We start from the raw sequence: 26,606 nt of genomic DNA, 5'->3' as shown, positions 1-26,606 counted from the left end.
TTGAAAACGATTAATCGGGCGATTATTTGATCGATTAGTCGACTAATCTAACGATTATTTGTCTGTTGTTCAATTCATAAAAAACGTAATGTAAAAAAAACGTAATGTAAATTTTTTTTTTTTCACAATACTGTGTCTCAGGGGATCTTAATATTTAACAAACTATTAATGTGTTATACCAGTTTAACGGTAATAATCTCAGCTAACTGCCGATACAAACCATGTTTACCAAAACAAAACACAAGTCTCATAAGAAGCATCTAAATGACCCATGAGCGAAAAATGCTAACGGACATTGGCACAGAACTCAAGATAAAAGTACCCTTATTACTCATCGTAGCTGCACATACAAGATATCCGATTAAAGCTGAGACTCCACAGATTATGTAGGTATATAGTATCATCACTGAGTGATCCGGACTCGCGACAGGGGAAGCAAATACAGTCATCATAACACGTACCTTTACAGAGCTTCTAGGGAGATCGTCTCACCACCGTAGCTGTCAATCTGATCAAAGGACGTGTTCAATGGCATTAACATGAGAAAACACGCGGCTGAATCGGTTAATCCATAGGTTTTTAACGTCTATGTATAAAAAAATGATTGAATTTATAATCCATAATTTCATTTTTATGTAAAAATCGGAGAGCAAATGCTAGCTGCTAATGGTAGCCACCACAGCTAGCTGCCGCTTTAAATGTTCCAACATAGCCGTTGTGCTTGTGTGATATGCCAACTCCATTTGGCAAAGACTGCAAATGACAATATCTTTGCGTTTTGGACTAACTTTAAAATATTCCCATGCTTTTGAAGACCTAGGGCGAGATGTTTTCGTTTGAGGGCTTCGTGCGCAATCCTGTGAGGAGGAGGTGGTAGCCGTTTCAGTCTCCATTGTGTTTGAAGTGCGATTGCGAACTGCTTGTTGCTTTGTTTACACACCCACGTGTGTGTAGCGATGCGTCGACGCGGAAATATGTCGACGCGTCGCTCCAGCACTATTCTTGATATATATGTGACGCGAGGGATGATCTCGCGCGCGATCTTGTGACGATTCTCTCTGACCAATCAGCAGTCGAGTGTTGACGTCACATCCCTGGCCTGGTCTGATAGAACCACGATTTTATGGGGCCGGAAAAAGAGGGAAAAAGTACCCGCTAGCCGGTACTAGGCTATATGGAAATGCCACCAAAAACTGTCCTGGCCGCTTGAGGACGGTTCAGGACGCTTAAACGGGGCTACCCGCTGCAGTGTAAATGCGCCATTAGTTACCATGGAGATCTAGCCCGCTAAAAAGAGAACCAGCTTCGCAGGACCGGAAAGCCGGAGTTTTCCCTGAATTTAGCCGGCTAAGCGAAAATCCTGCTTTGTAGTATACCCCCCAGGGTAGCCAGGGTTACAAAACAAGGCTTTTAGGTTCCAATATTATTATATTATTCAATCAAATAATCGCAACATGTAAAATATCTTGCATTTCCTCTTTCAACATGATAGTGTGTCAAAAAGCTGCAACTAATTTATTATGAGGACTAGCCCCCGGTGTCACTGTGGTTATTCTACATTGGAAGTTAGGAAAAGGGACCACATTACTCCTGTTCTGGCTGCCTTACACTGGCTCCCTATAGAACACAGGATAGAATTTAAAATTCTTCTTCTCGCCTACAAAGCCCTTAATGGGCAGGCGCCATCTTACCTTAAAGAACTCATTATACCCTACTGTCCTACTAGGGCATTGCGTTCCAAGAATGCAGGGTTGTTGGTTGTTCCTAGAATCTCTAAATGTACAATGGGAGCCAGAGCCTTTTCTTATCAAGCTCCACATTTGTGGAATCAGCTTCCAGTTTGTGTTCGGGCGGCAGACACCCTATCCGTTTTTAAGAGTGCGCTTAAGACCTTCCTTTTTGATAAAGCTTATAGTTAGGGCTGATTAGATTCAGCCCCTAGTTTTGCTGATATAGGCTTAGTTTGTCGGGGGACATCTTACTTCTTCCTTCTCTCTGTCTATACCCGTGTACACTCATGTTCCGATTAACCCAGCTTCCCCAAATGTCTATATACGCTGGGATCCGGAGTCATGGATGATCCTGCGGTCCTGTGTCCTGGATCGTGAGCGCTGGATCTTGAGTCGTGGCTGTGGTCCTGGATCATAGGTCCTGGATGGATATCCTCGTGGATTCATCTTCCTATTATACACACATGCATTTCCAAACATTTGGACTACCTATGTTGCAAATGTATTATCTTTTCAATTTACACACGGCATCTATTGCACGTCTGTCCGTCCTGGGAGAGGGATCCCTCCTCTGTTGCTCTCCCTGAGGTTTCTCCCATTTTTCCCTTTAAACTGGGTTTTCTTTGGAAGTTTTTCCTTGTACGATGTGAGGGTCTAAGGACAGAGGGTGTCGTATTGTCATACTGATATTCTGTACACACTGTGAAGACCACTGAGACAAATGTAACATTTGTGATATTGGGCTATATAAATAAACATTGATTGATTGATTGATTGATTGATTGATTGACATTGACAGAAATGTTGATGTTTCTTAAATCTATTTGGGCATATTTCTAGACTAGATCTGCAGACAGGGGCAGAACGCTTCAATGGGTTTGATGTGATGATAGCTCAACATTGGGTTTAACCAGAGCCATTTAATAGAAGAGTTACGACATCTCCGTTCACTCCAATGGACCAGTTTTGTTACAGCTGTATCCAGTTCTTATTATACATCCATGGTAGTGACACGGGGTACCAGCATGGATGTATAATAAGAACTGGATACAGCGTGGGAGGCGGGGCCTCATTCATTCCTATGAGAGTTGCTCATTAGCGCATGATGATAAAATGGCCCAACTTTTGAGAGAGTACCCGTATGTGCGCTCATAGCGCATGCGCAACTTTAACCAAAATGCTCGTTCACATCAAGCACGTCAATTTGCGTACACGTAAGTAACAGCACTGCACGTTCATGACAGCATGGTAATGGATTGTTATTATGATGGATTTGATATTAACGAGGCGGCAGCTAGCGGCTAGCTAGTAATTATGCTAATGTGCATATCAATCGTTATGTACTTCTATTACGCTGTAACAGGATCTAGTGATATCCTGGGATGCTTCAAGATGGCGGAGTGAGAAGCAGCAACGTTGCAGGCTCGTAAAAAAAGTTTAGATTTGAGTCCTTGACTGCAAAACCGACAGGCAATAGCTTATTCATGATACACTTTAAGTTATTATAGAAGCTGAAATAGTCACATTTTACTTTAACTCTTCAGTTACCAACACTACCACGATTACAATTTAAAAGTTCTCCGTGAGGCGTGTGACGACTCGGATATTGAGGACATGGAAGCGGACAACTCTAAGGGACACAAAATAAATTGGGACCACACACCAACTAAAGGACCGAATCCAAAGAAATCAAAGGTTCATGGCGAAACACAAATGGCAAAGGATAGCAGCAGCACCATTCTCCAGGACCCAGGGCCCAAGAGTTCAAAACTTTTAATCTCTATCTGATCAGATCAGATTTATCTTTTGGGGAGTTCAAAACTAAAAAACAGGATTAGGATCACTTTGATATCCAATCAAATCAGGAAATCCAATCCAAGCTTTAATCTGGATCAAATCTTCAAAACGGGTAGTTCAAACCGACAACACAGGATTGGGATCAGTTTGATCCCAAAAAACTGGATTATCCTGATCCCACCAGAGGGGTGGATTTCCAGTGGATAACCAGAGCAAAATGTACCATCCATCCATCCATCTTCTCCCGCTTATCCGTGGTCGGGTCGCGGGGGTAGCAGTTCCAGCAGAGAGCCCCAAACTTTCTTTTCCCTGGCCACATCAACCAGCTCTGACTGGGGGATCCCAAGGCGCTCCCAGGCCAGCGAAGAGATATAATCCCTCCACCTGGTCCTAGGTCTACCCCTTGGTCTCTTCCCAGCTGGACGTGCCTGGAACACCTCCCTAGGGAGGCGCCCAGGTGGCATCCTAACTAGGTGCCCGAACCACCTCAACTGGCTCCTTTCGACGCGAAGGAGGAGCGGCTCAACTCCGAGTCCCTCCCTGATGACTGAACTTCTCACCTTATCCCTAAGGGAGACACCAGCCACCCGGCGGAGGAAATCCATCTCGGCCGCTTGTATCCGCGATCTCGTTCTTTCGGTCATGACCCATCCTTCATGACCATAGGTGAGGGTAGGAACGAAAATGGCCCGGTAGACAGAGAGCTTTGCCTTCTGGCTCAGCTCCCTTTTCGTCACAACGGTGCGGTAAAGCGACTGCAGTACCGCTCCCGCTGCTCCGATTCTCCGGCCCATCTCACGCTCCATTGTTCCCTCACTCGAGAACAAGACCCCGAGATACTTGAACTCATTCACTTGGGCAAAATGTACTGTACAATTTATTTTAAAATATGTTTCAATTTAAATTAGATGGCAAAGTTTGTTAACTGAAATAATACACAATTTTTAGCCTTCATGGGAAATACATTTTATTTTTCCATTTTTGCTCACGTTTGTGGTGGCCTATTTTGTTTTCAACCAACTGTTGATGACATAAATGTGTATGCTCATGAAAGTATCACAACAAAGATTGTCAATCACAAATGTAATTTAGATTAAATTAAAAATATCTTCAACAAAAAAAAGTCCATCATCTGTCATCACCTTTCAAAAGTAATTGCAGACAATAGCATCTGGCCTTGCACCACCACTCAGTCTGGTCTCATTTAGAGGGAAATCCATAGGTGGGCCTAGATCACCAGCAGGTGCGAGGGGCTCTGGGGGATCATCGATGTGAGAGAGGGGGACTCTGCGATGGACAGCGATATTGTGTAGCACAATACAAGCCAGTGTTACTTGGCATGCTCCTTGGGGTTCCACGCTCAGATAGTTGAGGCATGCAAAACGCCTCTTCAGTACTCCATTCAAGCGCTCAATGGCACACCTTGTTCTTCCATGGGCGTTGTTGTAGTGCATCTGTGAAGGAGTGTTGGCCGTGGGAAAAGGTGTCATCACCCATGGTAGGAGTGGGTAGGCACTGTCGGCTAATATAACTCCATCCGGCCTGTTGGTTTGGAATTCAGTGAACAACCGGCTCTCTCTGAAGATACGTGCATCGTGGACTGACCCAGGCCATCTCACAACACAGTTGGTGATGGCAAGGTCAGCATCTCCCACAAGTTGCACATTGATGCTGTGCCTCCCTTTCCTGTTGACATATTCCCCCTCCCTCTGACGAGGTGCTTGAATATGTACATGGATGCAGTCGATCACCCCAATGGTGTTGGGCATGTCTCCCAGAAGAAAACACTTCTGCTTCACTTTGGCAATCTGGCCATCAGTGGGAAAAGTCACAAAGTGATCCAGCAGGCGAGCCAGTGCATCAGACACAGCTGTCACCACTTCCCCCACTGTTGTCCTGTGGACTCCCATGCTGTCAGCTATGACCTCATAGAATGTTCCACATGCGTAAAAGCGCAGGGCAATGAGGACCTGTCCTCTACAGTCAGAGCATGACTCCGCAAGGTTCTGCACTGCAGTTGTGGCCTGACCAGATCAGCAATGTAGTTGATGTCATCAAGTCCAAATCGAAAACGATTGTACAGTTCTTCTGTTGTGTACTGTTGGAGAGGTTTGGGGCGCTCGGTGTGGACCCTTTGGCGGTAACCTCTCCTTCCAGCATGGAAGATGTGAACAATCCCTGCCATGACTGTGTTCTGACAGTTGTTTCAGTCAGTAGGCCTACATCAGTCTCTGAATAACAACTCATTGCAAATATACACCTGGAATGCATGTCCAGATTGGTTAGGGCCTGTGGTTAATTATGTAATTAATAGCAAGGCCAGACCTATACAACTAATTGCTGACCTGACCAAAGCATTGAGTTGGAAAGATGGACAAAAAGGGGCCTGATTTTACATCTGCTGAGACCCATGCACTGCTGCTGGGTGTAAGGAACAATTATGACTCCATAGTTGGTAGCTTTAACAGAGAGGGTGGAGCGACTAAAGTGAAGAGCGGAATATGGATGGAAGTTACAGACAATGTGGATGCCACAGGATCTGGACACAAGAGGACGGTGGACCAAGTGAGGTTGAGGTGGAAGAATTTGAAGCAGCAAGCTACCAAAGACCACAGCCAGGCGAAAAACCCACAGACGGGTAACACACCACATAAACGGGGACAATACACAGTACTTGATATCATTGGTGGTCAGCAGTCACAGTCTTTACATGGAATACCAAACGTTGTCCTGGATGGTGAGTCGCAGGTATGTGTGATTTTATTGTTCCTATAGAACTACAATTATCTTGTATAATTGTTATTTTCATAGTACTACAATGGCTATATGTCTTACATAGCATCCTAGTACTACAATTGTCCAGGTTGCATGCTTGTGATCATCTTATTAAGGGGTATAAAGTATATTGATAACCTTTCATTTCAGGTCGTCAATGCACCTGATGTGACACACCATTGAAGACGAGGTCCTCCTGACCCATGTGGATCCAGAAGCTTCAGCCAGGCCTGATGACACACTGCAAGAGCCACCTCCAAAGAGAAAATACAAGCGCACCAGAAAACCAGAGCAGAGGGACGATGCCTACGAGACTCTGCTGAGCCGTGACACGGAGAGGGACGATGCCTACGAGACTCTGCTGAGCGGTGACACGGAGAGGGACGATGCCTACGAGAGTCTGCTGAGCCGTGACACGGAGAGGGACGATGCCTACGAGACTCTGCTGAGCCGTGACACGGAGAGGGACGATGCCTACGAGACTCTGCTGAGCCGTGACACGGAGAGGGACGATGCCTACGAGACTCTGCTGAGCCGTGACACGGAGAGGGACGATGCCTACGAGACTCTGCTGAGCCGTGACACGGAGAGGGACGACGCCTACGAGACTCTGCTGAGCCGTGAAACGGAGAGGGCAGAGATACAGATCCGTCTGGCCGAAGAACAAATACAGCTGTGCCGGCTTCAGCAAACTGAAACCTCACTGAGAGTTCAGCTCCTCAAAGCACGCCTGGATGATCCAGCTGCCTTTGAATGAATGCTTTATTGTTGTTACCCTAGTGGGAGTATTTTTTTTAATTACAATTTCATTATGATTTGATGTCCTTCGGATCTGATTGAGATTTAATTGAGATTCAAAGCTTTGAACTCAAAGCTTTTAATCTCAATCAGATCCGATCAGATTTTGAAATCCCATTTTTTGTGATCCAGGATCAGACAAGTCGGCCAAATGTTGTCCCTGGAGTTCAAAGCAATTCAGGATAGGATCAGCCTGATCCAGATTACGACTTTTCAAGATGACTGGATCCTGAATATCAGTGCTTTAATCCTACCGAGCGCCATCTAGTGGACATGAAAAATACTACAAGGAAGACAAGAGGCCACATTGCAGAGACATCTATCATGTCTAATTATATTTTTTTATTTGAAAGGTGATGACAGATGATGGACTTTTTTTTTCTTGAAGATATTTTTACTTTAATCTAAATTATATTTGTGATTGACAATCTTTGTTGTGATACTTTTATGAGCATAAACATTTATGTCATCAACATTTGGTTGAAAACAAAATAGGCCACCACAAACGTGAGCAAAAATGGAAAAAATAAAATGTATTTCCCATGAAGGCTAAAAATGTTGTATTATTTCAGTTTACAAACTTTGCCATCTAATTTAAATTGAAACATTTACAGTACATTTTGCTCTGGTAATCCACTGGAAACCCACCCCTCAGGATAATCCAGAGGGGTATTTTGTTTGTTATAGTGATTTACTAGATTGCAATGAAATACAATATAACGTGTACTGCTAAAGACAACACACTCTCACTCCCTAAGCGTCCAATAGCGACGTTTGGTCAGTGTCCGTGGCGTCCAATTGTGACGCTCCTAGGCTCCTTCAGCGTCATAAAGGGACGCAAATAGCTTTCAACTGATTGCAATGTATTCCCATCTGCGTCGGGATGTGCCGCTCATGGAAGCACGGCATTCGTTTATGCCGGCTGCCCTTAAAGGCAATGTGAGCGTCCATTCCCATTGGACAATGGAGAATTGTACACCCGGAAGTAAGTATTCCTGTTACTATCGATTGATTTCACAGTGATATCTGCACTACTCATCGACTAAAAAACACCAGATTATCCTTGTTAATTACACAACATTGATTGGTTTAAATTGTGTGCAATGCTTTTGTATTTTTCCCCTTCGATTCGGAGAAACAAATATTTTGTCTGAGTAAACTAAGGATGGCAGAAGACACTACACTACCCAGAATCCCCAGCTATGTCACATGATCTTCAAATTTCTCCCTGCAGAAAAAGAAAACATGGCCGAAATTCGTTTTATTCTCGGTAGAAAATGCCTATTTTAAAGTTAGTTTGGCCATTAAAATGCGTTTTGATGTCATTTGATGCGAGAAATATGAGTTGTTATTTCAGATTATGTGTGCAGTGGATGTACATGATCTTTAGTTTGCTAGTTATTATGAAGATTACTTCAGGAAATCGCGACGTTTTCATTGTTACCAAGGTGGTTGCTAGGGACGCTGCTATCGATATTATTTCTGTTATGTTGTGTAACTGTTTAATGGTGTTATCTTTATTGCTACCCCCTTCCCCGTCAATGTATAGTGTTGGTCCACAGCCTAAACATATTAGTTTAACAAAATCCGCATCTAAAGATAGCCTACGTTATTTTCCCCCTGTGCAATTCCAGTCTCACATCTCACAGCACATCGTCATTAACAAATACCGGAAACAGTGCATTACTTATTACATATCTGCCGTAGTTCTGTATTTATAGAGCCCTGATGAGAAGACAAACATGAGGAACTGAAAACGTGACGTGGATCATAAATATATCAGCCATTAAACAACATCTTACATTTCTTTTCACACAATACGTCTCCTTGCAGTATCAACACTAATTCGGCTCACTTTTATATTTGATCCAATTGGTAGATAGGCTGTATTTACACCATAAAGGTGCACAGCTGATATAAAGGGACACCTGGTGGTTAAAGCATGTTATTGAATTTAATTATTTTTATTATTAGATATTAATACGATCCCTATAAAGTATATTCATTACTCGTTATTCTCTACTAATAGTTAATTAAAGACTGTATGTAATGACTATTTTGCACATCCCTTTCAAGATTTCAAGATTTTCTAAGGTTTATTGACATATCATATAGGCCTACACAACTGTGGTGTAGTTCTGCACTGAATGAAAAACTTGGGTCGCAGGTTCCTCAATAGTGCATTACAAGACATCTATCAATATTTGTGCATACCTCCAGCAATGTTAACTATGTTGAAGCACTTATTTTAACTGATATTATACATAATGTATTATACTCTTATAAGATGTATGTAGATATTTCATCTCCGGCCTTGTCAGGTATTGAACAATCAATAAATAAAGAACACAGAATTGTTAAATATAAAACACAGAATTTATGTGATTATACTAAATGATTTTCAAATAAACACAACTGCATATTTAACTGTTACACATGCTGATGTAACGCAAATGTTCCAACTTGGGATCAATAAAGTATATCTTATCTTAAGCTGATCGATGGCTATACTGCCATATTTGCAAAATGTGCCTCTGAACCTTGACAAGTGCATGTTTCAGGCTTATCCATTAATGTAATGTTATCACAGGGGTCACACACATAAGACCAGCTGTTAAATAAAGCTCTTCTGACCTTAGCAGGCATGTGGGTATATATATTAATACTGCCCATAATGGGCACAAGCAATTTTCACCAATTTATTAATTATATGTTTTAAATGTGAGTGTTTCCTGTCCGCTAAACCTCCAGGGATGTACACAGTTTAATACTGGCAACTTCTTATTATGGGAAATACGAAAACGTCTTTTAAAACTACAACTCCCAGTAGAGACGTGCCATAGATAGAGAACATGTTGCGAAACAGAATAGCCAGCATGTGTAGTTCTGGGGACGGGGTGGGGGAGGGGGGGACGCGGTGGACCCGTTCAAATCCAGTTTTGGACAGTCTGCCGTGGTTCCATCCCATTTCAAGTGCTGTTCGAGAATCGGCTTAACCCTCGGAGCACACTCTCCAATCACAGAGCTTGAGGACTATCACGGGGTTTGTCAAACAGAGCACATGGTGTAGTCCAAACGATAGCTGGGGATTCTGGGTAGTGTAGTGTCTTCTGCCATCCTTTACTCCTGGGAATGGACGCTCACATTACCTTTAAGGGCAGCCGACATAAACGAATGCCGTGCTTCCATGAGCGTCAAATCCCGATGCAGATGGGAATACATTGCAATCAGTTGAAAGCTATTTGCGTCCCTTTATGATGCTGAAGGAGCCTAGGAGCGTCACAATTGGACGCCACGGACACTGACCAAACGTCGCTATTGGACGCTTAGGGAGTGAGAGTGTGTTGCTAAAGATTATAAAAAAATCTGTAAAGCAATTCCTGTACCACTTGTTGAAATGATTCATAATACTTTACTGTACTCAAATGTTGTATCAGTTTTACCTAGTTTGGAATTTATTCGCGATACTCTTAAGAATAACAAATCTATTAATGCTTCTTTGAAATCCCACATTTTTCACAATTTGAACAGAGGCTTATTTCCACAAGGGACCGATTTAGACACTTTATCTGTAATGGAAAAAGCTCTATCTTATTTTATAAAATGGCCTATTTCTCCTAAAGCAAAAGAAACTCATTTTAAAACTGTTCATAAAATCTGTGAATGAATATCTTGCACTTATGTTGATAAGTTGATGATATCCTCACCGAGCTTTTGTATGTTTTAAAAATGTTCAATAAAACATTTATAAAAAATTAAAATAAAAAAAAACATCTGGTACCTACACCAGGACGCCAATACGGAAGTGCCACACACTGCAGTTCATATATTGGCCGATAGGCGATGACTGCAGAAAAGAACAATTTCCATAGACCCCATGTTAAAATGCCCAACTTTACAGCAGAAAAAAAACATGTTTCTACCCCTGGCTGCAATAAATATTATTATGCATATAGTTAGATTCCACCTTCATGATTATGGATCTGTGAGTGAATTGTTTTCTAACACGACCCTTTTATTTATATTAGGTCTTAAAGTTTTTTCATATATTAGGGCGTGGTCACATTGAGTGACGGTGTAGGTACCAGGGCTGAAGTCGAATAGTCCATTTAGCTTAGGAACCTTCCTAAAGGAGTGAAATGACCCGGAAGTCCCTCAGTGGCAGCCATGATAAGTGCCGTTCGAATTCTCTAGAATGATGAGAATGATAGGAAAGGAGGTTTCAAACTTCCTTTATAACCTCCTTTAGCTTAGGAACCACTGGACCTCCCTAACCGACAGGAGAAGCGAAAATGCTGCCCCACAATGCCTTGCAGCCGCAGCATTTGCCGTCACTCAACAGTCGGCCGTTCACGGAAACAACCGATTATGACCGAGAAATGATATCATGAAAGTTACAGTGCTTATTACGCATTTTAAAACATAGGTGGTAAGTTGCCAAAGTGCTTTGTTCTGAACGTTCATCAGTATTATAATCAAAAAGAGAAATATGAACGTTAGTTTTCACTGAAATGATCAAATAAAGTCAACATTTCAGTCTTTACTGAGCTGTGTGGGGTTTGTTCAACTTTTAAAAGATGTTTGAATGGTGATATACACCGTGATAGATGTTAAGGACTAACGTTTATAATAAATACATCTGTATTGATTTTAAGATCTTTAGTTCATACAATCATACGTATTGGGATCATTATATTAATGTGGACCGGAGGGAGAGGGTGACGAGCATAAGTTTCACTTTCCTTTTTTATTTCAATTCCAACTTTGGTCCTGAAGAATCTGTTTCTCTGTTGTCCACGTTCATAAAGCAAAGCAGCAGCATCAGAGCACGGTGCAGAGTCTCTAGATGAGTTCACAGGAGTCCCTCGTTCTTATTGAACATCCATGTTGTAGTCCGCTGTATAGAAAACTGTAGTTTCCATGGTTTCCCCACAGCAGCAGACGCACACAATGACGTCCGCTGGCGCATCATAAACACGTCGGATAGTGAAAGTGCATTCGGATTCTCTAAAGTACCGCAGTCTCTTCTCCTAAATCCTTTTGAATTCTCCTATCCACTATCCCTTAACCCCGTGACGTTTCACTCAGAGGTCAAGGAATAGACGATAGGGTTAGAACTTAGGAGCTGATTTTTAAACTATCCGACTGCAGCCCTGATGTGTTCGGGGTACCAGATATGTTCGGGTGTATTTCCGTCGCACCCGTCATCCGTCATATCCGTCTACTCACCTCCCTCTGCTCCCAGCGCTCTGCTGCCACACACCGGCCGTCTGCGGAACTGCAGCCGGAGGAACTCGGGACAGCTTGTTATGTGTGTGTACTTGTGCACATAAATAATGTTTCTAATTATTTACAATTAAAAAATATATATATTCTGCGTTACTTCAGCCAACACTTTTATAAGGCCACTAGATTAGATAATTACGAAATGTGTAGATAGAATACATATCTTTCAGGTTGTTATTTTGTCATTGTTTAATGTTTTATTTACCTTTTATATAGTACTTTTTATATAGTATCTGAACTTTGGAGAGGAGTTGGGAGACACACGACACATCAAATCACATCTACAGATCAAGACGAAGCGACTGGAAGTACTCCTAGCGTGAACATGTTTGTGAAAACGTGTGCTAAGTCTCCGAAAATCCTAAAAATAAGCTCATATTTGAATTCCCCATAAAAAACACATCATTCAGTAAAAACAAGGCCCCACTGATCATCTGCTCCCTGATCTCTCTGCGAATTGAAAGTACTTATTGCCTGAGATCGCATGCTGTGGTTTTATTAAATGTGCCAAGTGCTAGGACTGTCTTATGGAAGAAAGCTTTTAGATGTGCAGCTCCACTAACATGGAACAGTCTGCAAAAAGAATGGGAAATTACCAAGCTAGTACCACTACATGTTTTTAAAGCTCGGTTGGATGCTACACAATCAAATGCTGTTGGTACCTGTACATGCAACCCAGTCTCACGGCATTTCGTGTTCACCAACACGATTTTTAATCTATTGATTCGTTTCACCAACACGATTTGCCCCTTTTTTTCGTGTTGCACAGCACGATTTTTTTCGTGTTGCACAGCACGAAGTTAAAAGCAATGTATTTCTACTGCCTGCAGCACGTCTTTTGTGTGGTTCATAAAAACATGTTCTTACTCAATATCAAGCCACAAGTATTGCTTTTATTTTAAATCGTATAATGTCGGACTTTTGTTGCCGTCTGTGATGAAAATAAATGGGGCTCAGAGCCTCAGGATACTGAAATCTGTATTTTTTAAATCTTTTTTTCCTTCTAATTTGTTATTCTTTTCAAAATAACACACTGTTATTTACTCACCAATAACACACAATTGTCCTTGCTTTTATTTATTGGTTTAATTTATTGGCAGTCAAATGTACTGTTACACAACACGTAACGGTTTTGAGAAACAAAGTTGTGCAACATATTTAACACCTTTTAACACAAATTGATGGTACAACTATGGAAACTGGAACATATCAGAGATAAACATGGACACATAGTTGGCTTGCTATTGTTTGAAGATTATGTCCCCGTCTACTGAAATCTAGTGAGGGTCCCATTACGTGGCATGACAAATCAGCCTTATATCATTGGCTGCTCTTTAGGATCAAATCTGTCGATTCAAACAGTCATGGACAATGATATGTAGCTGGTGTCATCTCGTCGTGCTTACCAGATGCCCATTCCTTCACGTCGGAAATCCACGTCGACACCATGGTCTTCCTCATACGAGGCATAGGAGAACTCCAGAAAGCTGCGCTGCAGTGCATCTCCGTTGACAGGTCCAGACTGGAAGATAATTACATATATTGCTGCGATTTTGTCTATTTACGGAAATGTTATAATGTATAATATGGTAAAGAATATTTACACTTACTCTTCCTCCACACTTTGTGCGATGCTCCAGCAGCTTTGCAAAGGCCTGTCTGGAGAATCCCGGAGAGATGACTTTGAGCTCTTCAAAGGAGCTCAGGAGGTCCAAGGTGTAAAGTGTGGAAATACTGACCGAAGCTGGCCAGTATCCACTTTTAAGGAGGACTTTCAAGTCGGGGGTCCACTGCTGCTGGCAAGTTTGACAGACATATAGTGGCAGATGCAAGTCATAACGCCCTTGGAACAAGTAAATAAACATAATTAAGACACACTTTACAACAGTTCCATCTACAAATAGTCAAAGATTAACAGATATTACATGAAGGTTTTACTCCAATTGGAAGCACAATGCCTCAGCCCACAACAGTAAACATATAACAACAATTCAATAGAAATCCAAATATATATATATATTTGTTTACCATTGCTGGTAATTAAAATCACTGGTTTGCCTGGTACCACAGGGAAGTGTTTGCCTTTACAGGAGCAGTTGGGTGCCTTCACAGTTGGCAATATGCAAGCTGTCAAAAGAAAAGAAAAGCACTAATTACCATTATATGCTGGCCGAAGAGACATGTGCACATCAAAATGCAAGTTTGAGAGAGCATACCTTGGTCATGGGTGTCATATCCACCTTCCACTCTAACAACACATGTTGTTGGACTAATTGGTTTAAAAAACCCATTTATTAAACTGTCCCGGTTGTGGAGTGGCTGTTTCTTGTGATGAAGTCCATCACAGTCTCCACAGAACCACTCCTCGGGGAGACACTCTCTACACCTTGGGAGGAAATACAAAATGATTCTAATATCCTAGAATTACTTTCATTTTCATGTGGGTCTTCTTTAGGCATCCAGTTTTCTATCATCCCAAAAGTCATGCATGTTAGCTGAAATAGCAGGGCACTGAGCATTAATACTGAACAATTACAATTAGGTAAAGTAATTTAAATAAAGGTAAATGTTATCTCACCTAATAACAGAGGCCACACAGGGGATGACCAACAGACTCTTTCTCTAGAAGGCATTGTAGGTGGTGTGGTCTTGCTTCTCTCCAGCGCTCTGAGGCTTTCTGCTGCCGAAAAGGCCAGGATGAGGCAGAGCTCTTTGAGGCTCAGGAGGAGGACATGAGGAAAGAATGTCAGAGAGTCTCTCCATATTCTTTTCTGTGAACAGAATGGGAAAATGTAACTGTAAATGACTATATTTAAGATGAACACTAAAAATCAAGGATAATTTCTTTGCTCAGTATGGAACTGGCCAATATCTTTACTGAATTACATTCCTCGTTCGAGTCCTGAACTGTCAGTTGTGTATAAGGTTATTTTCTCTCACTAACACAATTTATTTTAGTTTTAAACTTAAAGCCATTTTTGTGATTTACCAAATTGGTGTTGTGCTGAAGGTTCAGTTGCAGAACCTCCACACTGGAAGCCCTCAGTCGGGGGGGATGTGACTGTAAAACATCCCACAGAGGGTTAACAACAGATAACTGATGATTTGTATTATCTACCTATTGTTTAAAAGCTTGTGAAATTAAATAAAGCATAGTTCTTATGACACCACAGTGGGAATGTCTCCGACTGTAGTGTCACTATGCGTTTATATATTTGAATTATTGTAGACCCTCAACAAGCAATTACTGTGTTTTCATTCAATTTTCCAACCATTTATTTAGTAAATTCATAAAAATGTAAAATAATTGGGATTTCAACCTGTAGCTGAGCCTTGGCGTCGCCCTCAACGCCTCCCTCTCGGCTTGCCACGTTCTACACAGCCCCTTTTAGGGGACTGTAAAGTGTCTCCTACAGAGCGTGCCCGTTTCCTCTCCTCCGCTGCTTTCTGTGACCAAGTAACAACTCATGTAAGGTTGATGTTGCTGATAAACTGATACCATATGACAGTGGACAAATAAAAAGGACATTCATTCTCTTGAAGAACATTTTTGCTTCAAGTTTTTCCTACCATATCCAACTAATGAAGTAAAACAAGTTGAACAAGCTTTATTTAGTAAGCCTCTGCCCCCCATGTTGTAATGATGAACCGTTTTGCAAAGGCCCTGTACATTGATCCAACATCCAGTGACTCTTGGCCTGTTCAGCATCGTTTGGATAACAAATAGTGCCAAATTCAAGTAGGAAATGAATGAGGTCATATGGGTTAAAACACCAACCTTAGCTTCAGCTAGCATGTGTTCATGCTTCAGCTCAAGAGCCATGCGTTTCCCTTCTTTGGATGTGGGATTATTGGGGTGTGGGTTGTGTTTTGTTGCCATTGCAACACAGCCAGCCAGCCAGCCAGACACAAGAGATATGCAAACAAACAGCTGCTGTATGAGACAGACAGAGATAGTGAGACAGATTGTAAGATTGAGATGGATAGATGAAGAAATAGATAATGAATGATAGAAAAAGATAGAGACAATAACTATAAGAAAGCTAGATAGATAGACAGAGAGATAGGTTGAGTTTGGCTCTTAAAAGTGCCGTTGGTTTTATGATGGTGTAGATCAGTGTATGGGTTTGTGGTGTGGGTACAGGAGCTGCAGGAGAGAACAGAAAAAGTGAATTATGTAGTGAAACTAGCTTTTTTTAAATGCACATTGTGACGGTTTAACTAGTTTAGACAGACTGAGTTCATTTACGTGTTTCCTGTTTCATACGCGTAACAAGCACATGGACGTGCACATGGACTATGCCCCTCCCCCCAAACATATATTAAAATGTCGACCAGCGTTAGTACTGTCATGTGTAAAACAAAAGCGATTAAGATAACGTATAACTCACACTTTAACACCGACGTATGCAGCCGTAATCAAGACACATATTTTTCACACACCACTTATGAGCTGATATAAATGTAGCTAAACTAGTTTAAGCTTATGTTGAACGTGAGCTAGCTAGCTAGCCGCCCGCAAGAATTATTTCACATTAATGTTGCTTTGCTGATTATGGCGAAGGCATTTCTCAGACTTAGAACAGTTCATTATGTATGATGAACCATGCGAGAGAAGGCTTAAAAAAATCCCCAATTATTAAATCTAAGCAAAACATGCATCAGACTTTAGTGACACAACTTACTTTGTCAGAGGATGGATTGCAATCTTTGGCCAATAGGTGGTTCTCTGAATTATGTAATTTCCTGTACCGATTATACAATAAAATATTAATACATTTCCTGTATTTTGACACCATAACTCTTTAATAACCTAAGTAGCCTACGGACAAAAACAAAAAAGTATATATTGCCTTATAAAATACAGAAAAGTTTAAACATCTAGCATGATAATAATAAAAAAAACTAATGATATCTTAAACCAAAATAAATCAAATGGAAAATTAACTGACAACAACAATTTAACATAAATAAAACAAGGATTAAAACAAGGATACATTTGAATCAATGTTGTGTAAAGTACCCGTTATGGTTAAAAAAAATATTTTTTTATTTCTATTTTTTGAAAATAATACAGCTTCCGGCTTCCCGGGACACGAAGAGGAGACACGAACAATTCTTCCACTTGAAATGCGTTTAAACTGTGTCAGAGAGATGTTTAATTGGTTCATTTCAATTGTTTAATAATTGGTGTTTAATACTGGCAACTTCTAATTGTTGGAAAAACGAAAACGTTCCCATAGTAGATCATTTTGGGGGGGGGGGCGTTCGATCCAGCTTCGATTCCGTAACCTTGACGCACTGCCAATCCAACATCCAATCCCGATTTGAAGTTTAATCACGTGGACTGTAGTCCTAAACGATAGCTGGGGATTATGGGTAGTGTAGTGTCTTCGGCCATCCTCACCTCGATGACAGCGCAAAGTCGAAGATGCTCGAACTGTCCCTTATAGGCCTACGTCTGTTTCCGGTTATTTTTATTTTGAAATTCAGTCCCTGACGGACGCCAAAAAAGCCCGAGATTATTGAATTAAACCAATAAATAAAAGCAAGGACAATTGTGTGTTATTGGTGAGTAAATAACAGTGTGTTATTTTGAAAAGAATAACAAATTAGAAGGAAAAAAAGATTTAAAAAATACAGATTTCAGTATCCTGAGGCTCTGAGCCCCATTTCTTTTCATCACAGACGGCAACAAAAGTCCGACATTATACGATTTAAAATAAAAGCAATACTTGTGGCTTGATATTGAGTAAGAACATGTTTTTATGAACCACACAAAAGACGTGCTGCAGGCAGTAGAAATACATTGCTTTTAACTTCGTGCTGTGCAACACGAAAAAAATCGTGCTGTGCAACACGAAAAAAAGGGGCAAATCGTGTTGGTGAAACGAATCAATAGATTAAAAATCGTGTTGGTGAACACGAAATGCCGTGAGACTGGGTTGGTACATGTGGATAGATATGTTGTTCTGTTGTTTATGTTTTGCCTTTGATGTTATTCCATCCCATTTATCTCAACTCAAGTTAGTATTAAATGCCTTAGCAATGCCTTAGCTTGAAGAACAGGGACACAACTAATGACAATAGCATATGTTGGTATATTATTTAGATATTCACACCTTTATCAGAAGAACCAAACCAACATAAAATGTGCTCACAGACAGGCCAGTTCTGTCTAATTTATCACAATTATTTTTGACATGAGATCTTCATATCATCCTAGTTTTGTATTTAGTTTCTAGATTTGTAAACAAATCCAGAACCTTTGAAATATGTTATTGAAAAAAGACCAAGAATAATATAAACTGTACCATATGTCCTTCTGTAGTCCATTTGTGGTTTGTCTTGTCTCACCCCGGCTGATATATCACAAAATCCACCGTTTAAATTGTTCCCTATATTGCCCCTATTATGGGTTTATTAGACTGAGCAAACATAAACATATGTGGTGATCCCACGGGTTCTTGTTTGCAGACAGCGGCGATTGGAACATCCGTAGGCTGCACAAAAGTCCGGCATAGTCAGGTACTTCTGTAAACACAAAGCCAGCAAATTCCTGAAGGCTATCATAATGCAAGATGTTTTTAACAAGCCAAACCACTTGGAATAAATCATGTGTAACTTAAGTTATGTTGAAAAGAAAGAGCAGTTCTGCCTCTCCCACTGGTGTAAAGTTGCTGGGTGAACTTTGTAATACTAGGTCTCACTCACAGCCTCTTGTTATTAGCCAGCTAATAAATACAACCACATACACAAGGAAAAGCTGCAATTTCAACATGTCCAATCATCCTGTATCATAGCCATGCTAATAATGTTTATAATAAACCAAACCGTTTGTAAATCAGTCAAGATTTCAGCGAGTTAAGAGTATTTTTGTGCAGATCACTCACCTTACAACAGCTACCATAACGCGAATCAGAGTAACTGTTGACTGTAGCAAGATGGCGGCCAGTCAGCTACACTGGAAAATCTCCCATGAGCCATCTAGTGTTTATATATATATCTATGACTGTCCCTACCCGATTCGTCCCCCTGCCCGATCGGTACTGCGCATGTGCGAGATGGTCCGCCATATTGGACAACTCCGGACGGCAACCCAAGATGGACACTTGACACAGTGGCTTTTAGCAAAGCTCAAAAAGAAAACTCGAGAGAGATGAGTTATTGTTCTTACAACGTGACTTCACTATTATTTAACAACTCTTTTTATTGGGTTCTTTTATTTGGGGTTAAGTACATTGTCAGAATAAGTGAGAAATGAATTTAACTTCTGTTAGACAGCTATCATACTGAATACATATTTACTGTGAATGTATGCAAAAATGTATGGCATATGGCTGTCTAACAGATGTTAAATTCATTTCTCACTTATTCTGACAATGTAGTTAACCTTAAATAAAAGAACCCCATAAAAAGAGTTGTTAAATAATAGTGAAGTCACGTTGTAATAACTCATCTCTCTCGGTTTTTCTTTTTGAGCTTTGCTAAAAGCCACTGTGTCAAGTGTCCATCTTGGGCTGCCGTCCGGACTTCCGGACCATCTCGCACATGCGCAGTACCGATCGGGCAGGGGGACGGATCGGGTAGTGACAAAGACGAGAGTAGCCGATCGCAGCCGGGGGAGGTGTCAAAAAGCTCGTCTTAAGTCGGACAGCTCGGACTCGGAGTCGGCTTGACTGGCTGGGTTTGCAATGGCGGAAATTGATTTAATCTTGCCATTTTAAATGATGTATTCAATAAATAAGGTTAAACCAAATCATTACATTACAATAGATTTTATTTTAATGATTTGGTTTTAAAGAAACTTTATTGTTATTGCACATATTACAGGTACTGAGACAACGAAATGCAGTTTAGCTTCTAACCAGGTGCAACAAGCAGTGAAGTGGAAAGTAATGTACACAATCTACAGAATAACATATAGAATGAATTGAATGATGAATAAACAGTGGGGTATGAATACATTAGATATCAGCCTGTGAGCAGTATGAACAGTGTGTATGAATATGCTAAGATATATAAAGTATGAAAACGGTAAGCAGTATAGTATAAAATATATAGATATTAATTTCATGATGATAAACATTGTGGAACAATGATGAAAAATGTGAATGGATGTGGCGACGTAAAACTGACACAAAACAACAACAAACTTTTGCCGAGCCTATTGGAGAGTTTCATCAGCAGCACGTGGTAAAACCCACCAATGAGCGCTCAGCTCGAGATACCAGCGAGCCGTTTCCCATCAAGCATTTCGCTTCCGCAGCTCGTGGAGAGCAACTGCGCCAACTCGCCTCGCCTCGCTCTCAAGGCTGCGGGCGTCTTTGTCCCGCGAGATTTCAAAGTCTCATGTGGGCGAGCCTCCAGAGCAAGGCTGCAGTCGGATAGTTTAAAAATCAGCTCCTAAATTCTAACCCTATCGTCTATTCCTTGACCTCTGAGTGAAACGTCACGGGGTTAAGGGATAGTGGATAGGAGAATTCAAAAGGACTTAGGAGAAGAGACTGCAGTACTTTAGAGAATCTGAATGCACTTTCACTATCCGGTGTTTATGATGCGCCAGCGGACGTCATTGTGTGCGTCTGCTGCTGTGGGGAAACCATGGAAACCACAGTTTTCTATACAGCGGACTACAACATGGATGTTCAATAAGAACGAGGGACTACTGTAAACTCATCTAGAGACTCTGCACCGTGCTCTGATGCTGCTGCTTTGCTTTATGAACGGGGACAACAGAGAAACAGATTCTTCAGGACCAAAGCTGGAATTGAAATAAAAAAGGAAAGTGAAACTTATGCTCGTCACCCTCTCCCTCCGGTCCACATTAATACAAATGATCCCAATACGTATGATTGTATGAACTAAAGATCTTAAAATCAATACAGATGTATTTATTATAAACGTTAGTCCTTAACATCTATCACTGTGTATATCACCATTCAAACATCTTTTAAAAGTTGAACAAACCCCACACAGCTCAGTAAAGACTGAAATGTTGACTTTATTTGATAATTTCAGTGAAAACTAACGTTCATATTTCTCTTTTTGATTATAATACTGATGAACGTTCAAAACAAAGCACTTTGGCAACTTACCACCTATGTTTTAAAATGCTTAATAAGCACCGTAACTTTCATGATATCATTTATTGGTCATAATCGGTTGTTTCCGTGAACGGCCGACTGTTGAGTGACGGCAAATGCTGCGGCTGCAAGGCATTGTGGGGCAGCATTTTCGCTTCTCCTGTCGGTGAGGGAGGTCCAGCGGTTCCTAAGCTAAAGGAGGTTATAAAGGAAGTTTGAAACCTCCTTTCCTTTCATTCTCATCATTCTAGAGAATTCGAACGGCACTTATCATGGCTGCCACTGAGGGACTTCCGGGTCATTTCACTCCTTTAGGAAGGTTCCTAAGCTAAATGGACTATTCGACTTCAGCCCAAGTCGGACAAAATGACTAACCATCATGCATCGCACTAGCAAGACGTTGATCGCAACTGCGCAGGTCTGCGCAGGTCTTGCTTGTCTCAAAAAAGCCTACTGACAACGGCTCTGTCAAGTGACTGCTGCTGCCAGCTTCTTGCAAGCCCCCAGGAAGTGCGCCGGAGTCTGATGAGAATATTCGTGCTGGTCAAACGGCGGTACTACACTTCCTTTAGGTTGCTGGGCCCGGAAACACTTTTTCCCATTGACTTACGTTGGGAAAGAGTGGTCTGTAACTCGTTGGATAATTTTTTTTAAACTAAATAAACTACCCAGTATGAACACTTGTATAGCCCTTATTAAAAACATTCGTTCCTCAAGTTGTAAAAATGTGCTAATAACGTTATTCTGAGAGTTATTTCCCTCGGCATTATGAACGCGCATCTAACCCACGGGACCGCGCCAATAGAGTCTGGCTGCAGACCGCAGCAAGGAGGCGGATCGTATAGGGGCGGATTGTATAGGGGCGGATCCTATAGTGAACGACAGGAGCCGACAGGAGCCGGCTCTCGCCCGCGAACGAGCCGTTTTTTGTTTTGTTTTTGCGGAGGGATCTAGATCGGCATGAATGCACATTATGCAATGTGCAATGTGGACATTATCCCGCTTATTACACATGGCCACATTCTCAACAAAGTAACGACATGACTCCCAATAATAATTGAAATGCTTTTATGGATTTAGAAAAAGATTTTATTGATTTAAAAAATTGTTTTATGTATTGATTTAAATTGACATGCATCCGCTAAGAAAAGTAGTCCGTTGTTACTGTTTGAACTAACGTAGCAGTTCCTGCCGTTGCTACGTTACGGACTACTTTATTTATACAGATAAATCCCATTGAGATCATTGATCTCTTTTTCAAGGGAGACCTGCTCAAGTAGTTCCACATGAAACATAAAACATAAATAGAACAACAAAAGGACATCATACATTGTGACTCGCTCTGCGGTTAAAACAGACGGTGCATGAATGCGGTAAGTGAAATGTGAGTACTTTATTTAGGTGTTAATGATTTTAATCAGCTACGTAATGAATGTTAAGGCTTGGGTTAGCGTGTAAGCGAGTGGTAGCTCCACAAATAAAGCAAAACTGCACGTTTCAGAGTGGCCTTTTATTGTGGCCAGCCTAAGGCACACCTGTGCAATAATCATGCTGTCTAATCAGCATCTTGACATGCCACACCTGTGAGGTGGGGTAGATTATCTCGGCAAAGGAGAAGTGCTCACTATCACAGATCTTTTCAGATTTGTGAACAATATTTGAGAGAAATGGTTATTTTGTGTAAATAGAAAATGTTTTAGATCTTTGAGTTCATCTCATGAAAAATGGGAGCAAAAACAAAAGTGTTGCGTTTATATTTTCGTTCAGTGTATATAAAGGTTAAAACGGAATAGACAAGTGTTAAGCGTTAAGTAGGATAATACTGTAGAACAAATGGCTTCTGTTTGAGGTTGATAAAATAAGGTCATCCTTGTAACTTAGAGAGATATTTTATTATGTAGGTAGGAACTGTATGCATCGCTAAGGTTAATTTAAATTGGCTATGTTCAAGTATGAAGACAAGATTACTTAGATATTACAATATGGTTGGTTGAGCTGGAGTTCATTATCGAGCTTACACGTTAACGTCACAGTCATCTGAAGAACGAACCCAAACCTTGTTGTTTTTATTCATTGCATTACCAAATTGATATCAAATAAACAGTAAGCATTGGTAACACAACTTCCAAAGTTACAGTAAAATAAAAAGGACCCTGACTCGGACAATACACAATCCAACATGTTCAACAGAAGAGAATCAGTTATATTGTTTGTACACATGGTACTTTATATATCTGTTTGTTTAAGGTGTCCAGGTGATGCAGGCAGGCTGGACCAGAGAGTGAGAGACAGAACTGGACTCCTCACAGCAGTGAACTTCAGCACAGGTACAAAGACTCTTTTTTTAATACTGTACAAAGAATCAAGAAAGATATTGGTTTAAATGAATGAAGTATTGACTTTAATACACTGATACACATTCCATTAAACAATACTAAATACTAGATCACCTACACATCAGTTAAGTTGAGGGGTTTTTCCATGCAAAAAGTTACATTTAGATATTTAGCAATATGACTTTGTCAGCTTTCTAATGTAATGTATTGAAGGCAAAGATATTTAACACATAGTGAGAACTGCTACTATTTATCTCTCAATATTGTCTGTAAAAACGTGGTAAAAGTGATTCTTTCAGTGAGACAACAGAGCAAGCTTCTACAGTTGCACTACATTTTGAGACCAGTTCAATATTATTTTGATAATAACATATATTTCAATGTTGATGAACTTCATACTGTTCATTCATAATCTGATTGTCTTTGTAGCTCACTGTTGAAATAAAAAAAAACATTACATTTACAAAATAATGATATCTACAGCCCCTAAACACACAAACACACCGCTTTCATAAATAACACACTTGTTCTGCAATAATATGTTTTGTTTCCTGTCATTTTTGTTAGGAAAGGACATGCCTGAAAGACACGACATGTTCTCCTTCTCTGAGGGTCAAGAAGAACATCCAAGAGGAACATTAAGAGCTGATGCTATGAGATGTTAAGACCAGTACAGGACATTCACTAAGAAACTACTTTTATTGTAAAAACACAGTCAGCTGATCGAATGCACCTATTTCCACATCTACACTCCATCAGCTGATTATTTCTGTTTGCCTCACTTTATGAGCTTCACATCACCTGTGCCTTGTACCGCAGAGTTTGCAACGTCACAAATAAATGGGGCCAATCTTCAGTCGGATGTGAAATCTAACATTTTCAGTAAGAATAATGGACGAAAGGAATGCAAATACAAATACAATGTATTGAAATGTGAACCAAAAGTTAATCAAACATGTTTTAAATAAAAAGCACATATGGACAGAAGGTGTAACCCTATTAAATGTATAAGTAAACACATTTAGTCAAATACCGTGACAGACTAGGCCTGTGCAGTTGGCATCAGCTTTGGTATCAGCTCCTCCATCAGGCCTGAAGTCTACAGTCTATCTATGGGTTTAAGGAAGGCCAACCAGAGCAACAGGTGTTGGTACAGATCCTAGAGAGATAAGAGTTACGACACTCTGTGATGTCGCCGCCAGCCGGTCACGTGGTTTATGTATGCCGGGATAGTTCCAAACGCACTTCCGTGGCAATGCTTCTCTATGGCAAAAACAGCACAAACATGCTCAAAATAGTCATAGATTAAACCAACGCTGTTATTTTTTAAAGATTGCTTTCATATTTACATGATGTGGTTACACTTTGTATGGATTGGCACTATTTACAAGTTTCGTTATTTAACGATGTTTTGAGGGGAAAGTGTGGTAGCACAAGCAGGCTATGTTGCTGTCACTGTCAGGGCAGTCACGTCCGTAGGATAGTTGCGCTGTCATGTTCTTCTATGGGACAGACAGACAGCAGCGATTGCGTTATTGAATGGTAAATATATATATTAAAGAAAACACACACACCCAAGTACTTTTTCAGCTGTAATTGCATTATTGCATACAAAAAGTATGTTTTGCATTTGGAGAGGCAGGGTGACAACGGAAAGCTTGGTAGCCTATTACTTATGCCCCTTTCACACCAGCGCCTTTTCAGCTCCGGCTCGGAGCTAGAGCCTGAAAAGCGCCGGGTTTTCCAGTTCACACCGGAGCGGCGCCGGCTCTTAGCTCCGGAATCCGCTTCATTTCCAGCTCCAAAAAATTGTCGGTCCAGAGGCAAGAGCTTTGGAGCTAAGAGGTGACGTCGCTTACGTCTCTCTTACGTCGAGGCGTGCAGGAAACTAAACCCACCTCCCCTGCACATGGGTCGACTGTCATGCCTGCCTACAAGCAGTAGTGCCTATAAACACACTTTATAAAGTCAGGCAGCACTAACCAGGCTTCGTGTGGTTCTGTTTATTTGTGCCTTACTTTGACCATCCGTTCACTGTTATCGATCATTGTGGAGAGAGGCAGACGTGTTGTTTTGTATTATTGCAGCTATCGGATGCAAGTAGTCAGTTTAGCTTCGGTTGCTATGCCAACATCACCCGTTTTATACCAGAGAAACTTTCATAACAGCGTTGTGATACCAAACAGTGTCAATTCAGACTGACACACATTCACTTAGGCTAAGGGGAACTGGGGATATGCATCAGCTGCTTGTGTGAGTCGGACAGTGAATACTTTAGAGCGGCCGCTGCAGTGTGAGCTAACCGGGAGCTAACGGGAGAATAAACTCCTGTGGAAGAGCAGCGCTGCAGCGGTCGGTAAATGCTGCAGAAACACAAACAATGAACCACGGCACTCTGGAGAAAAGCATAAGGTTGGAGAAGTCGTTATTCAATTTATTCTGGCTTCGTGTGATTAAAAGCAACACGATCATCGACCCGACGCAGTTGTTGTTGTTGTTGTGAGCGCCGTAATGGCTGCCGTTGGGGAGCAAATCAGCGATGTAAACGGTGACGTCATGACGCAGCAGGGGCAGCTCTGGGGCGCCAGTGGGCGGTGTGCACAGAGCGGGAGCTGCAAAGGGAAACCGGAGCTGAACCAGAAAAGGTCCCGCTCGGAGCGAGAAACTGAAAAGCGCTGGTGTGAAAGCCGCATAAGATACGTTTTACATGTTTGGAGGGAAACGCTTGTGTTCATGTTAGCATGGGTAGCATGATCATGTTAAGACTATGAATATCATTTGACCACAACAGTGATAAC

At 41.2% G+C, this 26,606-nt stretch overlaps 2 long non-coding RNA genes across 2 annotated transcripts; both read right to left on the bottom strand.

Annotated features, from left to right (window-relative positions):
- Positions 1-13,518: 13,518 nt before the first annotated feature.
- On the bottom strand, positions 13,519-15,447 carry LOC117453129 (uncharacterized). The gene is made up of 6 exons (XR_004552835.2): positions 15,376-15,447; positions 14,965-15,157; positions 14,603-14,772; positions 14,415-14,513; positions 13,997-14,229; positions 13,519-13,908 (listed from the first exon to the last, which is right to left on the bottom strand). It is a non-coding gene; the product is annotated as an uncharacterized lncRNA (long non-coding RNA).
- Positions 15,448-15,712: 265 nt separating this feature from the next.
- On the bottom strand, positions 15,713-17,133 carry LOC117453128 (uncharacterized). Its single transcript, XR_004552834.1, has 3 exons — positions 17,072-17,133; positions 16,165-16,533; positions 15,713-15,833 (listed from the first exon to the last, which is right to left on the bottom strand). It is a non-coding gene; the product is annotated as an uncharacterized lncRNA (long non-coding RNA).
- Between the last annotated feature and the right edge of the window lie 9,473 nt (positions 17,134-26,606).

Source organism: Pseudochaenichthys georgianus, chromosome 9 (assembly GCF_902827115.2).
Source record: "Pseudochaenichthys georgianus chromosome 9, fPseGeo1.2, whole genome shotgun sequence".
NCBI classification, from domain to species: Eukaryota; Metazoa; Chordata; class Actinopteri; order Perciformes; family Channichthyidae; genus Pseudochaenichthys; species Pseudochaenichthys georgianus.
The sequence above is the reverse complement of the archived record's forward strand: the minus strand, read 5'-3'. Positions and strand labels throughout refer to the sequence as shown.